This window comes from Ostrinia nubilalis, chromosome 26 (assembly GCF_963855985.1).
Source record: "Ostrinia nubilalis chromosome 26, ilOstNubi1.1, whole genome shotgun sequence".
Classification (NCBI taxonomy): Eukaryota; Metazoa; Arthropoda; class Insecta; order Lepidoptera; family Crambidae; genus Ostrinia; species Ostrinia nubilalis.
This window is the reverse complement of record NC_087113.1, coordinates 8636226-8659851: the sequence shown is the minus strand read 5'-3', so window position 1 is coordinate 8659851 and position 23626 is coordinate 8636226. Positions and strand designations below refer to the sequence as shown.

At 36.2% G+C, this 23626-nt stretch overlaps 1 protein-coding gene across 2 annotated transcripts in view; it reads right to left on the bottom strand.

The window, feature by feature from the left end:
• Positions 1 to 23626, bottom strand: part of LOC135084566 (lachesin-like) — a 215225-nt gene that overhangs the window by 128540 nt on the left and 63059 nt on the right. The window lies entirely within an intron of this gene.

The following is a 23626-nucleotide window of genomic DNA, read 5'->3' as shown; positions in this document are numbered from 1 at the left end:
ACAAAGCGATCTTTGTGTAAGCCTCAAAGAAAGTTCTTCTTTGTGTCACGATTCTTTAAAAGAATCTCGTTCGAAATTTAAATTTAAACTTCTGTTGCATGTTCTAAATTATTTAAAAAAACTTTTTTTAAACAACCCCATTGAGAGACAAACACAGATTAAAAAGGTAGAGTTTACAAAGGAGTTTTTTATCATACCTACACGTCCTAAGAGCTAAGAGCATATTATTATTTACGGAGAAAATCTACCTAAGACCTAAATAAGGTCTTCTTTTGACAAGTTTTATAGTATCTGACCCTGTGAACTTCGTACTGCCTATGTTCATCAGAAACAACGTTGGATTCTAATGGTGAAAGAATTTAAAAATCGGTACAGTAGTTTTGGAGCTTATTTAATACAAACAATCAAATCTTTCCTTTTTATTAATGTATTAGTGTAGTTAGTAATAGTAAATCCTTGAAAATTAAATCTAGTTGTGTTTGGTCAATAAACAGTCCAATTTGTTTTTAAAACTTTCGAATGCATTTCGGCTTATCAAACGTCCTTTGTGAACTTTAACAGGATATCCAAAAACCCTTTTGAACTCAAATCAAAATTCACCACTTATTATTATGGCGCCAACGTCCATGTGAGTTGTATCACCAAAATTAAAATGCAACAGTCAAAATTCAATTTCAGACAATTTTCAACTTTACCACCTGGCGTTAGAGCGAAGATATTTTCGTAAAAGTCTAAAGTTTTGATGTTCGCGCCGTTCTCCAGGTATCGAGTCTCAGGAATTCGATAAAAAAGTATTAAGCAAAAAGTGCGGTTTCTTTTATGTCAAAGTCAAGCGATTACGTACAATGGGCAAACTTCACTGTTTGGTTCCGATTTTATCGACGCTTTTAAGAAACAATGCGTTTTTGAACGACCATATTGTTTTTGGAGAACAAAAAGTATTTTATTTTGAACCCAAAATCTGTGTAAATTAAGATTTAAAACGCTTAGATGGCGGACAACCAAGTTTTAGGATAGTGTTGTATTTTTATCTCGAAATAAGTAGTTTTGCTAAACATCCATAAAACTTTGATGGCTTTCTTATGTTTTTGACGACATTTCAATTGATAATGGTTTTTACATCCAAATAAAGATGTACAGTCGCGGAATGAAAAGGTTCGTCACCTTAGTGTCGGTTTTTGCTTGCACTAGGACTGTAAGAGTCAAACCTGCCAACATAACAGTGCAAGAAACAGTGCTGCTAACATTTAAATAAATATGACGTTTGCTAACGAATAAGGTTTTGCTTGTTTAATTTTCTATCCCATCAGTGCAATGCAATGATGACATTGACCAATTGACAATAGTTTTTTTATTTAATAGAAATAATAATGGCAGGTTGAACCAACAAGAAGGATTTAGTTTATCAATCATAATAATCTTCTTGACAATATAAATCGTCAAACAACTTTGATCTGAATAATTTTGAACTTTACTGACGAACAGTTAAAGATTATTTTCTCTAACTCGAGATTATTCTGTAACATAGTTTCAAAAGGTAATATGTGCTCGCGATTCGTTGAAGGAATCAATTTGAAAACTGACGAACCTTTTCATTCCGTGACTGTACACCGATGGCTACGAAAAAGGCTCTCTTGATGATTATGTAGGTAATTTTATTGAAGAGTATTAGGTAATAAAAGTAGCCATGAAAAGCTTTTTCTCTAACGAAAAAATAAATTAATTAATTTGAAACTCTTTCGTAGTATTTATGAATAATGTTTATTTATCCACCTACTCTATGGCTAAAACCTCTTACGTATTGCAATAGAGTAGGTGGAATTTGTTTCGAATAAACTGTTATCGATACTTTTTATTATATTTTAACTTAAAACTAAAATATTTAAAGTGTAAAAATATTTAAAACCGGGTCCTTTTAAGTCTCTAAATCAAATCCGACAAGGGGTTGACACGCGATAATAACTTACACTCGGAAAACAATACAATTCCCTTATCTGTGAACACAGTCCTTGTCGCGAACAAAAAACGAAGAATGTGAACACCACAGGTGGCATTGAAAAGCGAAGAAATATTTGTACATAAATATTAGAACTGTTTGATACGACTAATGGAATATCAAAATGTTGACTATGATTTTTTTGCTCTATAGGTAGATTTAAGAGTGATAAGTAGTACATTTCACTATGTCACCGTCATTATTAATCTATTCTAGAAAAATGATTTTTAATACATAACGAGGAAGCTCTTGGCCTGCACCTCACATGTTGGAAACTAATGATCAGGCCGAAGATTGAAACAAGCTTCACCCGAATCCTCAACCACAGAGAAACTGGCTATCTTAAACCTCTAACTGCCGGAACACTAGATACAATACTGTTAACAGTAACTTGAATTGCCTAAATGTTGGTATGTTACGTAAGCTCATAATTTGATTTTTTTATAAAGGTTTTTGTTATTTTCTTGACAATTTTTTTATTAAATATAACAAAATATAATGGCAGTTTGAAGTTTGCTGGGTCAGCTAGTGGAAGATAAAATATTTTAAAACTTAAATAATGTTTTTAGTATTGACCTTATTGCTTAATCAATTTAAAAACGAGTGAACTAATTAAAGAAAACAGTTGACAGTTTCCAGCACCACAGACCAGCTAGACACATGGCCAATAACCTAAAATCCCATTTCAACCGCGACGTACCGTTACAAAGCAATGGCGGCCAAACCAGCTGTTCGCGAACCAATAGGTCGCAATCAATACTATCTATTCACAAATATCGAGTTACTGGTACATGATAATGAAGCTGTATTTTTCGTACAAAAATAGTACAAAAACATATTATTATCTGTTTCGTGATGTTTGGATTTTAAAAAGAGGTATGAAATGTGCATGGAAGGTCATTGAGGGCTCAAAGCAAAGTTATTAAATTTAAGAGTACAATTATATGATAATAGCATTATTTATTAATATTTTTAATTCGCCGAGACATTGTAATTTACTGTAAATTATAGTGATTGCAAATCATGGAAATAAAGAAATCGCTACGTTTCTCTCTCTCTTTTCTCTTCGTCGCTTTTTCTTATCATATTTTGGTTACGAGTTTTTCTGAATTTCTACAAGTCAACAAAACAAGTAAAAGTATAATACTGTTATTATTTTAACGTAATTCAGTTATTGTTTCAACTATCCCAGAACGAATTTAACTAGTATACTAAAATAACTTATTTTTCTGTTGCCGTTACAAAATAGAATCGAGAAATTGACTAGTGACATCACCACTGACATCATAGCAATATGCTATACACATCTGCCGTCTACGTGTACGAAATCCATAAATAAAAATTACTATTTTCGACCTTAAACCCTTAGGTATTAGGGCCAAAATTTTTAACATACTTTTGGTACAGTTTACAGTACAATAAAAGTACATTTTTGTTAGCAAAATCGCGTCTATTACAACTACCATAGGGTGCCACAATGTGCCGCTGTTGGTACAAGTAGATTACTATCAAAATAACTATGACTTCATTAGGGGTCCATATGTGGGGTTCCATTATTGGCCGATTATCAAAATTTATTGCTAGTTAGTCATAATTGGCATTGTGTTGTTTTTACGAATCATGGAGTGAGTGTACATTTTTTGGAACATTAAAAAGCACATTTTTCGTAGACATTGTTATAATTCGAGTATTCATTTAATAGTCACACAACGAGCTTTTTCTACGAAGAATGAGTCTTAAAATTAAATGTTTTATTTTCAAACACCGGCTTCTTATCTTAATCTTAAGAAATCTTATTCAGTATTTGTAATGTTACAAGCACTAAAACAATTTGAAACTGTTAATTAATTATGGTTTGATGTGGTTTCAAATCGAATAGCGGTATTTTTATTTTTTCGCAATCTTGTAATTACTCCAATTCTGTTGTTTATTTCGATTGCCCATGTTATTTTAGGAGCAATTAGGTAGAGGTTTCCTTTCTTATGTTATACCTTTTGACCCCTTTAAAATCTAAGTCTAGTCTCTACAAAACCAAGAGCAAAAGTCAATTTTTCTAAGCTACTTTGTTTAAATATGACATCAAATTAACCATACTTTAGAAATCTAAATACTACTTTGAATGAAGTGTCATTGACTCGGATATTAGCAGTCACCTCACAAAAAATGACGGCATTTTCAAATTGGCAGTCAGACGTGGACATTTCTTTCCGTGCCCGATTTCCTAATTCACCGCAACACAGCTATTGTCTATTGTAATTTACGATTTCATTGTACCGTCAAATCGCAGTAAACCTAGATTTATTTATGTATACAGGTTATTGTTTAGCCTAATAGCTTCGATATCTGATTTTGATTTAAAATTTTAAAATAGACGACCTAGATCTGTGAAATTATTCTAGAATATTCTAGGTTTCAGTCAATTTCAGTGCTACGTAAATTATGGTTTTGCAATAAAGTATTCAGTATAACAATGCCGGAAAACGACTATCAAAAAGATATTATTTATTTTTTCTCTATATTAATAGAACCATTTAAGGTTACCTAATGCTGAAAAAGTTTGTAAACCATCGCTTATTCGTCAGCAGCTGTTCCAATTTACGTAACATGAAAAACAAAAAACTTTTTACTAATCAAATCAATCACGCCGTAAAACGGAACGTTGAGTCAATACTTTTTATTCGTACACTAATCTGACACCCAAATAATGTTCGAAATTCAAAATAAGAGGAGGAATTCACTCGACGCTTCCGGGCGTTGCCCTTCCCGCATTTCGCCTGTATTTATAATCTGTATTTCAGTAGGGTAGGAGGCAACAGTGTGGTGTTTGGCGCCAAAATGACGCCTGCTCGTTGCTATGGCAACACGCCATGTTTGGATAAGGGTGACCAAGGTGTGTAAATAATTTCTGAGAATTCTATGTCACTATAGTTTAGCAAGACAACAAACTACTCGAAATTATAAGGGAAATCTAGATTACCTACCAGTAGTTTAAATAGGTTGCTGTGAAATGCCGTGCTATAGAAATTAATGGAAAAGGTGCAAGTAACGTATAACGTCATAAAGGATTTTCAATCTAAAAATGTAAAAGTATGAAATGTTGTAATGAAAAGTAGACTACTTTATTTTCATTATTCGTATAGTTATTCTATAGCTCAAAAAATTTTTTTTTTTACAATTTTACAGTTTTTGACCGCTTTTATAATGAATATAAGAAGAAGGAGTGCTAAAGTTATTTTTATTGTTATTTTGTTTGTTTTGGAAAAATGTCTGTTCATGGAAAAATTATAAATTGTAGTCACCCTACAAAACTACGTCAAAATTCGTAATTCGGTGAAAGTGGGCCGCCTCTATTTGTGCAGTGATGAAATTCGGCCGACCCTCTGTGTTCTTGTTGTTTTAATCACAAGGTTCAAATTCCCTTGATTTATGACTGTGATAATCCTGCACAAAACTCTAAGAGATGTCGTCAGACTTAGGGATAAGTTAGTAAATCGGATAGACTTTGGTATCAAGTGTAATGTCATGTCGTAGAGTGGGTATTTTCGCCACTTAGGCTGGGTTGCACCATCATACTTTAAACGTCAAAATCTGTCAAACTCCACACAAAAAGCACCGGTTATCGTTGTAGTTACTGTTAAAGTTAGGTGGTGCAACTCAGCCTTAGACACCAGTGGTTAGACAATTTGGCTTTCTAAAATCTGGAGGTTCTTGGTTCTATGCTCAGATAGGACACACATAATTATTAAAAATGATAGGATTAAGCTGTTGTCTGAAAATAAACCTTATTTCATTTGTATCCCGAACAAGTAAACTCGCATTAAAAGGTAACACTTTATATGTACGCTATACTTTTGATAGATTTTTTTAATGTGAAAGGTGTTATTAATACAAATTAAACACCATCAGAATATAGTGATAAGTAATATTAAGTATGTAGTAGAAAAAACAACGTATTTTTCCCATAAAACACAGCGGAAGTATAAAAGCCATCATGGCGGGCCAAAGCGTCACATGCGTACGCGTCGAATATTTTCACGTCATTACATTGTCGATTCACCCGCTCTAGGTTTGGCTAAGGCTTTTTGCCCAGTGGGAGCTAAGCGAGTGAACCTACATTTTAACGTTATTGCACTCAAAAAGATTTTATTTATTTACGATTGGTGGAAATAATGCTTTACAACATTCTCTACCAGGCAATGCAGAAATAAGTCACTGGCAATAAAATTCGTTTATCCTAAAAGTCGTCTACTGCTGGACAAAGGCCTCCCTTATGTAAATAACATAACGGCTGGTCCTGTACTGCCCACATCCAGGTGATCCGTCGTAGCCAGTCGAGATTATTTCAAAGATAATTCGTGATAGATCCCCATAATTAATGTTTAAAGGTTACTTAAACCTTCGTTTGTCACCTCTCATCCGCTTTGCACTGAAGGGAAATCTATCCTTAACTTCCCCCGGGACAAACTTAAACTTCACTAGTTGGGTTTTTACCTCAAGCTGTAGATCCTGGCTACATAGTTGCAGCGGTGGGAACGAGAGGTGTGAGTGAATAGCCCGCACTATAACATCGCGATGCCCTCAATGTGCGAGGGACTTGCCGCGAAGATCGGCTACGCAAACCATCTTCGGGCGCACCAGCGCCGCCAAGACAGCTAGGAGTCAAAATCGGTCAGATGAATCATCATCATCATCATAACATCGCATCGCTCACAACTTTTACTGTGCACAGTCCTCCCAAAACGTTGACTCACAACATTTTAATGAAATTCTGCGTAAGAACCGCATTTGCTTAACTTTGCGTGATCGTATTTGATTAAATGGTAATCGGAATTGATTGTGGATTGCGTTGGAAGAATACTAATTAGTTTTAGTAGATTACACGCGTTTTTGGAACTAATAACGGCTAAATTAAACCTACCTTGTTAGTGTCATACGCCCAAACGATGCTTGCATAAGTGAAGCAGTAAATCGAACGCACAGCGTTGAATAAATTTATGTGATTGGTTCGTGTGTCACCCTGTGCGTCCACGCGCTCTGTGAGACCTCATAGTAATGTTTGGGAATAAGAGCGATTAAATGTATTTTAACATTAAAAATTGCAATTATCAACACTTTTTCTTTATCTGAGACATGTAATACGATAATGTGTAGATTAAATAAGAGATAAATGTTCGTAATCGTCCTTTATCTGATATAAGTTACTAAATTCAAATTCAAATTCAAATTGTTTATTTGCCTACTAAGTGTACATTAAAGGTCTTATCACTAATACATGTGTGCTTTTATTACTTAGTTACCTAGTTAAGGCATTGCAAAGGTTTGATGGGAGGGCTACATTATTTATTTTTATAAATAAGTAAGTATGATTGTTACATTAATATTAAATCAAATATTCTATTGAATATAATATATTATATTACCTATATATAATATATTTGCTAAAGACTCAGAGCGCCATAATGAGGTATTTTAATAAAAAATAAAAAGTATAAAAAATTAGTTTGTTGTATTATTTATATGTTGTTTTATAGGGTTTGTTATTTTATTATTGCTAACCGCGTTGTTAGAGTAATTTTCATTCACTGAAAGTGTCCTTCATAGATCTCACCATAAACTTTCTACAACTTCTAATATAATATGAAACTTTTCTTTTTCTTTTTATCCTGTCGACAACAAACCTACACAGTGTCAGCCCAATACGCCGCTACAAGAGTGGCGTTGTCAGCAGCACTCATCAGGTCCTCCTGATTGCAGTTGCTCGGCCACTCAGGGCACGACATCAGGTGCTTCATCGACTGGGAAACAAAACCGCACCTGCACTCCAAGTTTGAGCCATCCAAGAATCCCCACCTGAACAGAATATCCTTACTACGGCCGACCTGCGTCCGAAGTCCATCTCAACCATTCATTTCAGGCTGCATCCGAAGTCTATCTTAACCATCACATTGGCAAAACCTCAATAGTTGTCGCTTCATATTGAAAGTTTCCATTCAAGACCCATCAACCAATATTATTTTCTTTCAAAGCCAACACAAAAGGGAATATTTAGCTCTCTCGTACACAATACTAATAAAAAGGCATTAAAATTATCTAACGCTGACTTACTTGACGTCTATACAAATGCTAACTAAAAATTAACATATGAATACTCGGAGCATCGACTCGGAACCGATTGGCCGATTGTGATCGATTCAACCGATTCATTCATCGATTATAATAGAAAATCGACTCAATTTGGGCTCAATGTCTATTTTACATACGTAATGTGGGCTTAGATTGACGTGAAATAGGTTAGGTGACAGATTTAGGTTTGTACCTAGTTTGAAAGGATGCTTTTTCAGGCAATAGCGGTTGTACCAGTGGGCTAAGGCTGAAGCCTAGGGCGGCTGATTTTAGGGGGCGGCAAACATCTATTACAAAAACTTTAGCCAATAATACATGTTTTACAAAATGGTTTCATTTTCGAATAATACAAACTTACATAATGGACTGTAATTTATTTTATTTAAACGTTTAGTTGTCATCAGGCTTTGATCTATAGATAGTGTTGATTCTTGTATTTAAATAGAGTTTTGAGCTTTTGTAATAAGGATAATAGAAAAAGCTCATCTTGTGACTAAAAAGTGGGAAAATAGGTAGGTACTTGTGTTTTATTCTAGTATTATTGTGGTATTAGTTGAATCTATACTATCTATACTAATATTATAAATGCGAAAGTAACTCTGTCTGTCTGTCTGTCTGTCTCTCTTTCACGCCTAAACCACTGAACCGATTTTGATGAAATTTGGCATAGAGATAGTTTGAGTCCCGGGAAAGGACATATGATAGTTTTTATCCCGGTTTTTGAAACAGGGACGCGCGCGATAAAGTTTTTCTGTGACAGACAAAATTCCACGCGGGCGAAGCCGCGGGCGGAAAGCTAGTATAACATAAAATAGATTTACAAGTTTCATTTCAAAACGAATTCACGTCAGTGTACAATAAAATTACCTATTATCTTCCTATATTTTTTAAACAAACGAAACTCTGTAAGTACCTGGAAAAACATAATAGATACTCACAAAATAGTACAACTATTGTAACTATATTAGACAATACACCTAAACGCATTGTTGCTCTCACAATGCATTTAAAATCGGACGCGTATTAATATCGCTAGATCTTTTTAGATAATGTTTTGTCATAGATTTATGAGTTGCTTCCGAGTCGACATGGTGAGTGCATCTAAACTTCAAATGCAATTGTTTTTGGTGTGTTGAAATACGTTTAACATTTTAAAAACTACAGCATATCAAATTAAAAACTATAGCATCTTATGTAGTAACTAGCGGCCGCCCGCGACTTCGTACGCGTGGATCCCGTTTTACCCCCTTATGGGTGGAGTTTTGTAAAATCCATTCTTAGCGGATGCCTACGTCATAACATCTATCTGCATGCCAAATTTCAGCCCGATCCGTCCAGCGGTTTGGGCTGTGCGTTGATAGATCACTATGTCAGTCAGTCAGTCAGTCACCTTTAAGTTATATTATATTTAGACTGCAACAAAAATTAGTCGGATGTACTGTACAGTCAGCGTCAAATACTCGTACATAGTTCGTGACACACAAATTAGCCAAAAAGTTCGCAACACGTCTTTGTTACAATTGGAATAAGGTTTGTGTTGTCAACTTTTTGGCCACTTTGGGTGTCACGAAGTAACTGTAGCTTAATTACCGCTCTATCAAATTCATGTTATTTGCAAGTAGGCTTTTAAAAAGCTCTTTTACACGTCCCAATATTACTTTAACCCTACCACTGCTTCGGGACATCAAATGGGCCAGTGCTGAGAAGAAGCAGCGCAAGAAACTCAGTCACTATTAAATATCCACTACGTGGCCTTATTAACACTCTTTATATTCTGAGAAAAACTAAAATGCCCGTAACCACAAACATTACTATGAGGTCTCACAGTGAGCGTGGACGCACAGGATGACACACGAACCAATCACAGAGGTCCATTCAAAGCTGTGCGTTCGATTTGCTGCTTCACTTATGTAATCATCGTTGGGGAATACGGATGTCAGTCACTATCGACTATTCCACTACGTAGCCTTATTAACACTCTTTATATCCTGAGAAGTCTTAAAGACACTTTTAAATGCATGTATAAGCGCCTCAGCGCATCATTAGTCATACAAATTGCAAAAGCACTATAATCGGCGCTAAATGATACTAATATTGCTTCCACACTCATTACTATTACAAACTTGCATTTGCTACTCTCAACACCTTACTAACACAGTTTTAAAGGCCATTTCTGCATAGCAAGAGAATGCGTACGTGTGGTAAAATAATCATAGTTAATTTGCGTAAATAGAAAACTTAACTGATTGAAGATAATTTTTATGCAATTACAGATGATAGTACATTCTGACGTAAAGATGCGTTTTGCATGTGCTTACTGAAATCGAAAGTTATACCAGTTGGTTGTGCAAACAAATACAAACGTATGTTTAACATACAACTAGTCAACTCCAAAAAGCTCTATTCTACTCCACGGGAACCACGAGGCTAAGGCAATTAAATTAGCAATTTATCACAAAACTTATTACTATACGATACACGTTTGTTAAATCGTTTATGTAAATGTATCGCTATCATAATCCAAAACTTTCTATTGGTTTTGCCGGAGGCTGTACGCGTAATTTTATTACAGAAGCAAACAATGATAGGTACTTAATTAAAACCAGATTGTTAATAACTAATAGCTATAGATAAACGTATTGAGTATTGAGTATTGAGTAAAACTCTTGTGGGTTAATAACAAGCTCGTAGTGTAGGCGGTAACAAATACATACGTAGTAAAGTTCTTTGCGAAGATGATCTAACAATCAAACTTGTTTTCAAATCTATACTATAAAATATGCCAATTTGTATAATTCTATTTTTAGTACCAAATAAATATTTTTCTTTCTTTTTTATTAAAAAAAAGCGTAAGCTCACTCATCACGAAATCTCAGAAACTACAAGTGCTAGGAGTCCCAATTTTACATGGGGGTTCCTTTTAGAACGTAGGTGCTCACTAAGACGAGATTTTGCAAAATTCAACCCCTAAGGGAGTAAAACAGAGGGACTTTTATAAGTAGACTAGCTGACCCGGCGAATTTCGTAGCGTCTATGTTCATCAAAAATAATGTAGGGTTTTAATGGTGAAATAACTTTTCAAATTGGTCCAGTAGTTTCGGAGCCTATTTAAAACAAACATACAATGATAGAAATCTATCCTCTTTATAATATTAGAGAAGAGATGTTATGAGTTTCTTCCACCACTTCTTCTCAGCTCCAGTCCATATTATTAAGTTCCGAAGCAAGCTATACATATTTGTGACATGTAATAAGCGCCCTGGAAGGGCCTAAGTACCTACTGAAAAATAAATTTTGACTTTGACTTACGTCAATTTAACTTAAATCATCATCAACATCAACAGCCCTTTACAGTCCACTGCTGGACTATGACCCTCCTCCACTATAGTGGAGGGATTTGCCATAATCCCCACGCTTGGCAGGCGGATTGGAGAGAGCGCTGCTGCCCGTTCTCTGTTTGATGTGTAGTCCCTAAGTCGCCTCTTACGCCACACCCGTGGGAAGAATAGGTGTTGGTGACAAATGTATTCTACTCTGCCGTCACCACACGGCTAAACTTGAGTAACGGAAATATTTTGTCCACAAGTGTACTCAAGGCTTTAACTATAGTTCAACGAACTTCTCGGTCCAGTGGAGACTGTTATAGTTTTTTTTCGACCCAATAGTTTGGATCTATAGATCTATAGATCAAGGTCAATGGTTACGCATTGATCGATCGATCCAGTTGAAGCATTGTTAGATCTTTTAGATTGATGTTGGCTGGATTGTTTTAGATGGTGTTGGTTGATTTATGTTAAAAGTTATGGGAATTTACGTTGATAATGATTTATGGTGACTTTCTATTTTCACTTGATTTAGTGGTTTTGTGAATGAATATCAAGTCAATATAGTATGTTAAAGCGTAATTCAGTAAATAAATTAGTCATCTACGATATGGGTCTTATATGCTTTTGATAACGTGTTTCAAAAGTATTTATTCTGTAGGTAGGTTTGAAATCAATTAATCATTTAAACTGTCTCACACTCACACTCACTCAGAGTTCTAAATTCAGGTCATAATGATCTCCACTGCAGGAGCACGACCCTCTCTATTTACCAGAGGCAAATGGAGGATTTGGCCTACACTCCCCACGCTGGCCAGACGGGTTGGGGAGGCCTGATGTCCACATATTTTTACCTTAGTCGCCTCACTACATCAACTTTGTACTGGAGGGAAGTCGAACCTTAACTTCGAACTTCTATGTTCTTCTGATTAATTTCGTTGCGGGTCCAATGACAGTTTAACTTTCCCCCGGGACAAACTTGACCTTCACTGGTTGGGTTTTATTGGCGGTCAAGCTGTAGATCCTGGATACACAGGAGTTGCAGCGGTGGGAACGAGAGGTGGGAATAATCCCGTATCCATGAAAAGAATGGGGGTTCTACTATTCTTCTTTTCAGAATCACAAGGTATTTACAATTGTTTAAAGCTTGTAAGTGCCTATATGTGCCTATAGTTATAGTATACTTTATATAACTATTGTATTACGTATGTATGAATCTTACTCACTGCACCCACAACAGTCATACAAATTAAATGCATCCAGACGTATGAGCTTGCATTGAATGGAACGCGGAAGCGTTGATCAATATACATTATTGACATCATTCGCCATACAAACTTGTATGAGACGTTAGAAAATGGATGAGTCAGGGGTTTGCATCGCAATTGTATTTTATCAATGGAGATTAGGTTTCAATTATTCGATACCTACTGGTCATTATAGAAATCGTTGGGGAGGCCTATGTTCAGCAGTGGACGTCCTATGGTTGAAATGATGATGATGAGTCAATGAGGGCTATCGTTTTAGCGCTCACCAGTTAGCGCCACTGTAGAGTAAGGTCCTGTCACTTGCTAGTAGCGAAGACAGTGGCACCAACTGGTGAGCGCTAAAGTGGTAGGAGGACTATCGCATTTGCACTCATCAAGATGGCGCCACTGTAGAGTAAGGTCCTGTCAATCGCCAGGGGTACCAACTGTTTAGTATAAAAACGATAGCCCTCATTCTGATGCATGTACCTATAGGCTGAAGAGTTTGTTTGTATTATTAGTATAGAAAAGTGCGCATTTTACGAAGTGCACATTCTTCGTCAAAACCCTTATGGGTACCCTATGTAAGGGTACCTTATTTTTTTATAAAATAGAGATTGCATCCTGAATTCCTGAAAATAAGGCCTCTGAAATAAAATGTCTTTATATTTTTTCAAGATTTGGCTTCTACACAACGAAAAACTAATATTTTTCCTTTCCTTTCAATTTCAAACGATTGTATTTCTTGTCTAGAAGATCGCTTTTCTAGCGATGAGACCGCCAAAATTAAGCTTTCCAAGTTTTGTCTTTGAATAGCTTTATTTTTTGTGTATTTTTATACTCGGTGTGTATTAAAAATTGTGTTTAACTAATCTCTCAAGCCATTATTTTTTACATAGTTATAAAAGTGGTGACGTCGCAACAAATTGTACTGTGATAAGTCCTACTCATGTTTAAAAGCACATACTGTTCAGTAAATTGTACCTATCTAAGTGTATCGATTTCCATTTCCCCTATAATTAAATGGCTAAAACAATTACTATCAACAGCACATCAATCTACACCTTTTCGTTGGAAAATAGACCCTATTTCAACTGCATAAGGTGCCCCAAAATGTACATTTAGGGGCCCGCATCTAATAACTGTGGATTGTTCCACAAATATTGACAAAATACTGAGAAACGCGAAATTGTTAGCAATTTATTTACAAGACACGTGCCACTAACTATAATCTTGCATTTAACTATGGCTATAGAAATTTCAACTTTATGTCGTACACATAAACACCATAATAAAACTCTACAATCCATTAAAGAATTTGAACCTTACATCGATACAATAAGAATCAACTCACTGAAGCAAATTGCCAAAATTTTAACTTAGGGTGTCTTTACAAACTTAACTGCCAACAAAACAAGCGAAATTGAATCTTATTCATAAAGATATAGAATCAAGTGGTGTGCAAATTGTTGATGGGGACACTCCATCATCAGACCCTGGACATTTGGAAGTAATGAAGCAATCAAAGTAATGCTCAGTCATTGTCATACAACCCCTATGAATGTATGGGATTTCTGTTTTCTTTGGGATTCATTTGGTAGAATTTACCAAAACGCACGTAGTTTGTTGTATGATACTAAATTATTTAGAATTGTGTCTTTCTTTTATGTAAAACAGCAAACCAAATACCAATCAAATAAAATTGAAAAAATACTTTACTTAAAGTAATGGTAAAGTACTAAGCATTAATAAAGTTAAAGTTCGTCTACAAAAGATTTATATCTTTCAGAAAAGATTCAATTTTTTTTTATTAAAAAATTAATTTGCGGTTATTTACCTTACCGTCAAATATGTTTATTGTCACATCTGATAGGAGGCAGGGCAATTACAGTGAACTGTATTCATAGTTTTTGTGTACCTGAAACAAAAACGAAAAATAAAATTAGATTTTAATCTAAATACCAAGCATAGGCACATAAGCATACATTATGTACTTATTTACTTAACCTATTGACCAATAATCATCTAATTGCTACCACTATAGCAATTGCTCTGTAAAGGCAAAACGAACATACCATGAGTCACCATTGATGTAGAGTTAGATACTTTCTATGCTAGTGGGTCATGTTTGTTTGCTTTTTTACAGTCACCTGTAAGTTTTGGAGACTTTTTTTGTGACCTGCATTGAAACTACATCAAGGTACAGTCAATAGTGACACCAAAAGTAGCCAAAAAGTTGACAACACAACCTTATTCCAATGAGGGCTATCGTTTTTATACTTAACAGTTGGCACCCCTGGCGATTGACAGGACCTTACTCTACAGTGGCGCCATCTTGATGAGTGCAAATACGATAGTCCTCCTACCACTTTCGCGCTCACCAGTTGGTGCCACTGTCTTCGCTACTAGCAAGTGACAGGACATTACTCTACAGTGGCGCTAACTGGTGAGCGCTAAAACGATAGCCCTCATTGTAACAAAAACGTGTTACGAACTTTTTGGCTACTTCGGGTGTCGCGAACTATTTGACGCTGACTGTACGTTTTTATTTGGACATGCATTCAATCGTAACTTTGAATGAAATGATAATTGACAGTAAGCAGATGAAATTAAAGCCATTAGGCACAAAATTAGGTTACAAATTCTATTCTAAAAGCCTGCCAAAAGCTGACTTATGAGAAATGTATGTAATGCTTTGGTTTCATGGCCTCTATTGCCATATAAGTATGTAAAAGAAGTGACACTGCATATTTTTTGGAGATTATTGCTTACCATACTCGTATTACCATGAGAATTGTCTTTGTTACTTGCGTTTAGTAATTGCGAAATAAAGTTTCCCGCAATCAAATTAATGACCTGCTAAAATCCTCTAAACAAAATTGATACAAAAGGTCTCAATTATCGTAGACGTGTGAATTTTAACATGTCCCTAATAAATCAAAATCTGCCTAGGCGGTAAAAGCTAGCTGAGATTTTTATAGATATAAATAAGGTATTATGAAAATAGATAACGCATGTCAGACATTTATGATGTGTCATAAAGTCTGATATTAGGTGTGTGGCCTCCTCATTGGCCATAATTTATTAAGATACTAAAATCTTCTTACATTCCTTTTCTTATAAATAAAATCAACTTTGTTGTGACATCAATGACTCATCGATGATCTGATGGTTTCTAGAGATAGTTTATCGCAATCAGATAGTCACTAATTAAAACATTAATTATCTTAATTACATGCACCAATCAACACGTCAACACGGTCTCTTGTTTTAAAAGCCTTGAGCTGTATATTTTCGGGAACACAGAAGCTGGCAGGTGGAAAACCAGCCTTACATAGCTGCAGAGTAAGAATTCCAGTCAATTGCATACCTATACCTCCCAATACAGTCGCGTAGATAAGCAATTAGTTCCCAGTAATCGCCACCGTTACAATCGAGCGTAGAATACAAATAGAATTTACTTAGTTTGCTTAGCGGTACTCATGCTGGTCTATTTGTGAGGTCAAGAGGAGTTGAGAGGCACTTAGGAGGTTCTGATGATTTGTTGTTCTGATGACGGTCATCGTCAAAGAAATAGAGAAAAATTTAAGGGGTGAGTGGACAAAGGTTATAACTAACAAAATGAGTTATGAGTGTTTGAAAATATTAATCTGCTCATACCACATTTGAATCCTGAAATGTATGAATGCTTGTCAGATAACACCTTTGTTAAGGTTTGACACGTAACAAAATTGCATATTTTGAGCTCATTAGTCGATTTTATCATCACTTAAAACCTATGTTCATTGTTCATGCAAAAAAGTCGATTCTTCAGTTTTGTCAGATATTAACACCTTTGTCCACTCACCCCTTCAATTATGTTACAAATATTAAGATGTGACTGTGTAATGTAAGGAAATCCTTTGTCCAGCAGTGGACGTCATTCGGGTGTAACGAACGAGTAATAAGTGACATTGTGGTTATTGTTTGGTATAAGCCTTCCTTGATATGTTGCTATATTATTATGCAGGTTTGAGTTCTAAAGTGTCACTTTTGAGACTCAGTGCTAGAAGATTGACTAAGTTCAAGCTACACTCTGTCAATCTCTGATTTGTGACCAAAATTTTTCTCAGTTTTTACTATTTAAAATTGACAGAAAATGCCATTTTTGAAACCAACATGACAAAATGGACGCTATCAACAAAAAAAACTCTGTAGCAGCTGGTATGGTATTTGGTCGTGAGAAACAGCAAAATATGTGTTGAAATTCCGTTTGACAACTTTAGTTCATAAGCTGCGCGTACGCAGCGAGAAATCATTAAGCATGTCAATGTCACTTGACATCGTAAGCGGTTGCTTAAGTCGCTACTTCCATCCGTTAAGTGTTCTAACATTCCATCGCTAGTATGAATTATGGGAGAGTCATGGGCCAAATAAATTTAGGCTATTGAAAATCACAAAGCGATCGATATAAAAATTCGATCGAAATCGAAAAAGAAGAACGACGAATCTTACTGGATGCCGAGGCCGCTACCAACCGGGCGATGTGAAAATCATTGGGGGAGGCCTATGTTCAGCAGTGGACGTCCTGTGGGTGAAATTATGATGATGAAGATCTCTTCTAGACAATCCAGGGAAATAAGTAACGGGAATATTGAAACAAATTATTCGAACTCAATCAAATTGGGAAGCCCCTTACCCTTATACCTAAAATGTAAGATAGATAAAAGACTCAAAGGTGAAAAGATGATTTTTTGTGTAATTTTCGCATTTGTACAATGAATAAAAAACAATAAGTGTATTGGTAGATATTTTTCTTGAAAAATATTCTGTAGCTTTTCTAGTTTTCTCTACACCTCAAATTGTGTAATAGTGATGAATGAAATGATTGAAATGATTACGCAGCTAGATGATAGATTGATGATAATTTAATGATAGATAATAGAGACAACTATAACTTATATTTTCTTTTTATGGAGAAAACCACATTACAAATAATTGATGAAGAAAGTGAGAAAAACAATTCTATGGTTGCACAAGCTAATCTAAAATCATGTCGACATATCCATCATCAGGTTTTTTTAAGCTATAAAAGTAAAAGCACGTTTGTTAGTTTTTCAATCATGTTGTAGCGATGGACTAACGAATATAAGACTAGTTGTAATACAAGCTGAAAATATTTTAAATAAACAACGTGAAAAGAAAATAGTAAGGCCAGACAAAAGGGTAGGTACTTTCATCAGCAGTTAGGGCTCTTTCCCCGGAGACATTAGGTTTTTTTACAGGAACTGTTGTTTGCAGGACCCCGTTTAATACTATACTATACTTAAAATTAACAATCACAGGAATCGAAATCCCGTTTGCAGTGTCCCGCAAAAAACGATCCGTTCGAATTTGTAAATTGAATTTTTTTGTTGAGCGGCGGCGGGGACCGATCCCGCGTTCCCCGGATCACGAGTCGGCCAGTCCGTCCTCTTTACCGCTCGGCTATCGTGGCTTCATACACTTGTACATTCACAATGACAGTCCAGTTGGAATCCTGCATTACTGGATCCCGCAAAACCTGATTTGCCGTGTGAAAGGGCCTTAACCTTGTAGAGGTATGTATTAGCCATCATCACACTACATCTATAAAGAAGAATATAAAAATTCAAATAGAATTTTCCATTTGCACAATTTCATAAATCTTCTGCGAAAATTATGAAGGTGAAACTTGCAATCATAGTACGAATGACAGAACGTCAAGCTAAAGCACTATTGTCTCTTATGTACTAAGCAATAGAGGCGATTTTAAAACAAAAATGGCTGTCTACTGTACAAATGTACAAAGTAACCACAGAAAGTGAAACCGCACGACAAAAGTAAACAGAAACACAGTGACTTATCGACTGAGTGGTCACGACCGGCAGACAGCAAATATTTAAGTAAAACGAATTGAGACATAGACATTGAAGGCGTCTGAGTGGCAAAAGATCTGGGTCTCTAGGTGGTCTAGGGTTCGATTCCCAAGGTCGACAATCAAGTCGTAAAATATCTCTGTGCACAGCTTTGGTTTGGAGGACAGCCGTTCCACGTAATACCTATTTGGTAGCACTAAATCTGTCATCAGGATTACGAGACTATTCCCACCTCTCGTTCCCACCGCTGCAACTCCTGTGTAGCCAGGATCTACAGCTTGACCGCCAATAACCCAACCAGTGAACGTCAAGTTTGTCCCGGGAGAAAGTTGACTGTCATTGGACCCGCAACGAAATTAATCAGAAGAAATTCAGGATTGTCAACTAGGATGATTTTGAAATTGAAGTAAGACGCGTACAACATAGTCAAATTGTATTCCTTAGGGTTTTTTAAGGTTTCCGGTACAGACAGAAGAATAATAGCAAAGACAGAAGAACAAAGATTTTTTTGTATAAAATGTAGAGCACAGAATTTATCTTTAGGCTGTTATTCAATCGCTGTCATTTTCAATAGCTATCATTTGTTTTAAACCTACAAAACCTATTTGACATGACGTTTATTTAATTCATGATTGTGACGAATTTAATTTCAAAGTATGTACAAAATTACGACGTGATGACGTGTTGAATTTATAGCACAATGAAAATTGCCAATGACGTTTATGTTTTTGCTTGTGCATTAATATAGTCAAACGATTCAGAAACATCAAGTAGCAAAAATTGAAACTAACACCTATGTTGTATTGATAGTAACGTCCTCCTGACATAGTCATAGCTAGGACAGTTCAATGCTGTACATCTATACATAATGAGAGTGTGAGTCATGACTACTGCTCAAGTCTCAAAAACGTCAGTTATGACAGCCAATCATCATCATTTCAATCATTCGATCGTCTTTTTTTGATAACCGTACATTTTACTATTCACCCCTACACCCCGGGGGTCCGAAGCCAAATTGGTCGTATCACAGGGGTCCTATCTCAATTTACTGCTGACTGTACATTACCAATCAATTGGGCAACTATTGATTAGGTTATGGTAGGGTCGAATTTTATTTGGTTACTGTTTGGGAAGAGAAACTGCCAGCGTTAGATAGTTTTGTATAAAATACAGAAGAACTGATAAATAAGACCGTCTTGCTATGGATGGCATGATATTACTACTTGAATCTCGTAACGAAATAGTCGTAAATATTTTCTCCTTAAACGTCATTTAACTCACACCTAATTTAGACAAATCATCAACTACAATAACTGCATACTTTCCCACGACTTCCCTCCCTTTCACACTGGTTAATTTGGATAGAGAAACAACCAGTAGCACCATTCATACTAATTTAGTATGTTAAACTCGTTTTTATCATTGCATCATGCGGGCTGGGTAAATTAGGGATATTTTGACACCTAACCAAGCAGCTTTTAAGTATACACAGACACCATAGTAACAGTCTCATTAAAGAAGTTAAATAGGTTCATTTTATGAGACTTAAGCCCGCCGACAGCCCGGCTTGGTGTCGGCGGCTTTATTTCAAAGGAATGTTTTGACAATAATATTATATCAAAAGTTGACAACTCATGCCGGCGGGTCGACAGGTTTGGTGTATAGTATGCCTTAACTGAGGCCTTAACCAAACCATAAACCAATATCGAAAACCAATTTATGTGCAAAACAACACTTAAAACTTGGATCAAGATCGTGATTGATTTAAATATCTATCAAATAAACAAAAGCCTAAATGTATGATCTCCTCCTTTTGCAAAAACTCTACAGTTCTACACTAAGGCTCATAATTTTTTGTAAGTAGGCTTTTATAAGGCACTTCTACACGTCCCAGTATTAACCCTACCACTGCTTCAGGACAATAAATGGGCCAGTGCTAAGAAGAAGCAGCGCAGGAAACTCAGTCACTATCAATATGAAAACTACCTTAAAACTCTATTGTAATACCTGCTTCATAATTCCTTCAAGAAACTTACACCAGACAATTTAATACCAAGGCCTAGCTGATAACAAGTAACCTTATACAAAGTCAGCTTTCCGAGAAACGTCGGGCACACAAACATTATCTTGAATAAACTAAATCGGTACTGCATCCCAAGATATCTGCTGTCCTTTTCACTCTTAGGGTTTAACCACATTTCGGGAATTCTACTTTTTTACAAAAATTATACAAAAATCATTAAGTCGTCGCATGATACCGAGCCTTTCAGTGATTTGGCCCATTTTTAGCTTGGTCCACGGTCAAGTTGCTGGTTTGAATTTTTAAATATTTTTTTCTTCCAGCAACTGGGCCCACTCTAAGGTTCTAGAGTTTATTTTTGTTGATTTGATTTAAAAATTCAATCCACCACTGACTCGGCCCGTGGGCCAAGCTACGAGTGGGCCTAGTCACTGGAAGACTCCTTGAAGAGTTTAAAGTAAAAAAACTAAAACTAAAGTAAATAATTAAGTAATTGAAAGAACATTTAATTAGTGTCTTTTCTTCATATCGCTAAATTGAAAAAGAATTTTTGACGATACTCATTAGCAATTAAAATTGCTTGCCATTTTGCAAAATGTAAATTTTGATAAGCTGTCGATTATATTATAATTAGCACATGCCAATTATAGTCAAACATGAAATGAAAGCCTAAGTAGGTGTGGAGATAGTGGGCTGAAAGACATTGACAGACCGACATTTTTGACGTTTCGCATTCTCGCATTGCATTATGCAGCTCGGAGCATGCTCGGAGTTTCAATGCGTGATCGAATCAGAAATGAGGAGATCCGCAGGAGAACCAAAGTGACCGACATAGCTCTCAGAATCGCTAAAATCAAGTGGCAGTGGGCGGGGCACATAGCTCGCAGAGCTGATGGCCGCTGGGGCAGAAAGTTCTCGAGTGGCGACCACGAGCCGGAAGACATAGTGTGGGCAGGCCTCTCACTAGGTGGAACGACGATCTGGTGAAGGTCGAGCGAGGTGCCTGGATGCGGGCGGCTCAGGACCGGTCTTTGTGGAAAACCCTGGGGGAGGCCTTTGTCCAGCAGTGGATGTCTTTCCGCTGAAACGATTATGCAGCTATTGCAAAAAAAAATCGTGATCGCTTCGTAATTGTTTACCGCCTTCAACAAAAGGAGGATGTTCTCAGTTCGGTTGCTATGTTTTTAACTTAGTAACCTTCTTTTATCTTGCCAAGTATGGTAAGGTATTGAATCTGCCACAAATGTTACTTCTCTCACGTCTCAGAGTACGCGTGGATGCACAGGGTGACACACGACCAATCACAGAGCTCTATTCAACGCTGTGCGTTCAATTTGATGTTTCACTTAAGAAAAGCATCGTTTGTGAATACGGGGGTGAATTTGCCATAAAACATTTACTTTGTCTTTCTCACGTCAGAATCACTGTATTAAGGAACAATTATTATTGATATTGCTTACTAGGCTATAGTGTGGTCGTTTCCTTAGTACGAAAGAGATGGGGTACAAAAGATTAACGTCCAGAAACGTAATAGCGAGTATTGAATTTTATTGACACACCATAGACGATGGGATCGCATGGGTTTTATCGCGTTGCTAGCATTTTTATTGTTATTTATTAATTCAAGAACAGCTACTCAATTTTCTTATGAGGTAGACGTTTCTTCGCCACATGCTTTATTGGTTTGACTCCCGTTGAAGTTTATGTGTTATAATTTTTATATAACGGGACTATTCCCACCTCTCGTTCCCACCGCTGCAACTCCTGTGTAGCCAGGATCTACAGCTTGACCGCCAATAAAAACCCAACCAGTGAAGGTCAAGTTTGTCCCGGGGAAAAGTTAAACTGTCATTGGACCCGCAACGAAATTAATCAGAAGAACATAGGAGTCCGAAGTTAAGATTCGACTCCTCCAGTGCAAACTTGTTCATATTGTTTTACAGCCCGATTAAACTAACGGGTGACAAAAACAGCCTAGTTTGTAGCATTTGTAGTCTGCCGGGGACTCTAAATTATAATAATTTGGAATGCAAACCGCATTTTTACTAAATGCTAAACAACCATTCACTGTCAATCTGCCTTATTAATGCTAAGAATTCATTTCTATTCTGCCTACAACAGAAATATTTTCTATTTTTCATTGAATTTAATGTAAATTCTGACTTGAATGTCAAATATCGAGTATTTTAATAATAATGGCGGGTAAATATCGCTGTATCACGGTACGATTCGACACACATACTTGGGGAATGAATCAGGGACTTGAAATGGGATGGTCGAGCGTGAGTCGGTTCTAAGGATATAGGTTCTTTGCAGGGTTGAGTTTGCGCTGCTTCTTCTCAGCACTGAGCCATTTATTGTCACGAAGCAGTGGTAGGGTTAAAGTAGTACTGGGACGTGGAAAAGCGCTCCTTAAAAACCTATTTGCAGAAAATAAGTTACTATAAGTAATTTATCTTTTTTCAGGGAAGAAAATTAATACATGTAGGACAAATTAATCTGCTAAATGGCGGGACGTGGATGTGGGGTCTGACTGCTGCGTGATTGGTGGATTTTGACATATCTGTCAATGTCATGTCAAAAATAACCAATCATGCAGCATTTGGACCTCGCGTCTACGTATGGCGGATTTTTCATACGCGAAAACCCTCATTGTATTTGCATTGTATAGTTTATAATTGAAAACCGTTAATCGTAGGATAGAGTTAAATACTCGTATGAATTCGTTATAGGAACGATTTTTCTGAATGATTCCTCAGAATAAACTTGCATATTGCTATATTTCTGCTCTATTTTTGCTTTTTATTCTAAAATAGAATATCATACAATTTTGTGTTCCAACTTATTGTACCTATCTTTAATGTCTTTATTCTTGCAAGGAACCCCAAATAGCTTTCTACACCCCACTCTCTGAGTCGGAAGTCATTTTCGGCCACTTCTTCTGACGTGGGGTGCCAAATATACCGCTTTGTTGGGTTTACGGACTGTGCAATTGCACTTTTGGGGTCTGTATTATTATCGATGTATACCTAATGGTATAT